The following is a 1,133-nucleotide window of genomic DNA, read 5'->3' on the forward strand; positions in this document are numbered from 1 at the left end:
GTTCCTGCCATGCTGAAAAAAATGTGAGTGCCATCCTCCACGTACCTAGTGGTATGGAGAAGTTCACAGACCTGGAAACACTAATGGTTAGCAAAGCTCTTAGAAGTAACGAAAAGCCAGCATTACTTTTTGGTATGCAGTCTGGAGACCAAACACCTACAGTTAAATGTGCAAAAGGACTAACACCCTCCCAACCCTTGCAGTGAACAAGAGGAAACACACTCATGACACTGCAGACTCGGTACTGCAAATTGTTATACTGAAAATGAAGGGCTTGCTAGCAAAGGTCAGATACAGACATTACACTTTTATAAGGGCTTCTATACATGTGCAGGGATGCTGCTTTGACATGCTCCAATTACTCTACGTCTAATTACCATGCTCCAGCATCACGTGTGTCAGTGTCCCCGTGCTGAAAAACAGCGGTGGGGTGCTTTTCAAGCTTTAGTTCAAAGTGCCCCGCCACCATTTTTCAGCATGGGAGCACTGATACGTGTAACACTCCAAGTGCTTTTAATTAGCATGGCTGCACCAATTTAAGCCCTCCCCCTCCCTGCCTCCTGGAGCGTGTCTATAAACGCCATAAGTGATCGGAAACTGGTCTATACCTGTAACAGAGGTTTAGCACACAAAGCCAGTCTATATCCATAAGAAAACAGACATTTGGCGCATGTAGACTTGTTTAAAAATGACAGAACCCAGTCTAAGATTTGTCCCCTGCCATCAGCAAAGGGCAAAAGTGTGTTCTGTTCACTGCTGATCTAAACTACGCTGCTAACAGAAAACCGCCTAACTTAGATCGATTCCACCCCTGGCTTTTTGAATATCTGTACCGAGCCATAGTTCATAAGAACTTCAGTACATGCAGAATTGTTTCCGTACTGATATTCCAGCTATATCATGCAAGATTAAGTCAGGCTGGCTCAGGCTTCTCTGGGGAATACGTAGTCCTAATTATTTCAAAATGTAAGCTGATCTAGTAAGGCAAATTCCTAAATTCCAATGGGCTTTTTTGGTGTCTCTTCCCTGAGGATCACAAACTGTTTTTAAATGTAAGCTAAAAAGTTTCACAACCCCACGAGAGCAGAAATGTCACACGGGTAAGTGGAGGCTCTGAGCACTTTAGCCATGTG

The sequence above is a fragment of the Gavialis gangeticus genome, unplaced genomic scaffold (genome assembly GCF_001723915.1).
Source record: "Gavialis gangeticus isolate Ggan-Ray unplaced genomic scaffold, GavGan_comp1, whole genome shotgun sequence".
NCBI classification, from domain to species: Eukaryota; Metazoa; Chordata; order Crocodylia; family Gavialidae; genus Gavialis; species Gavialis gangeticus.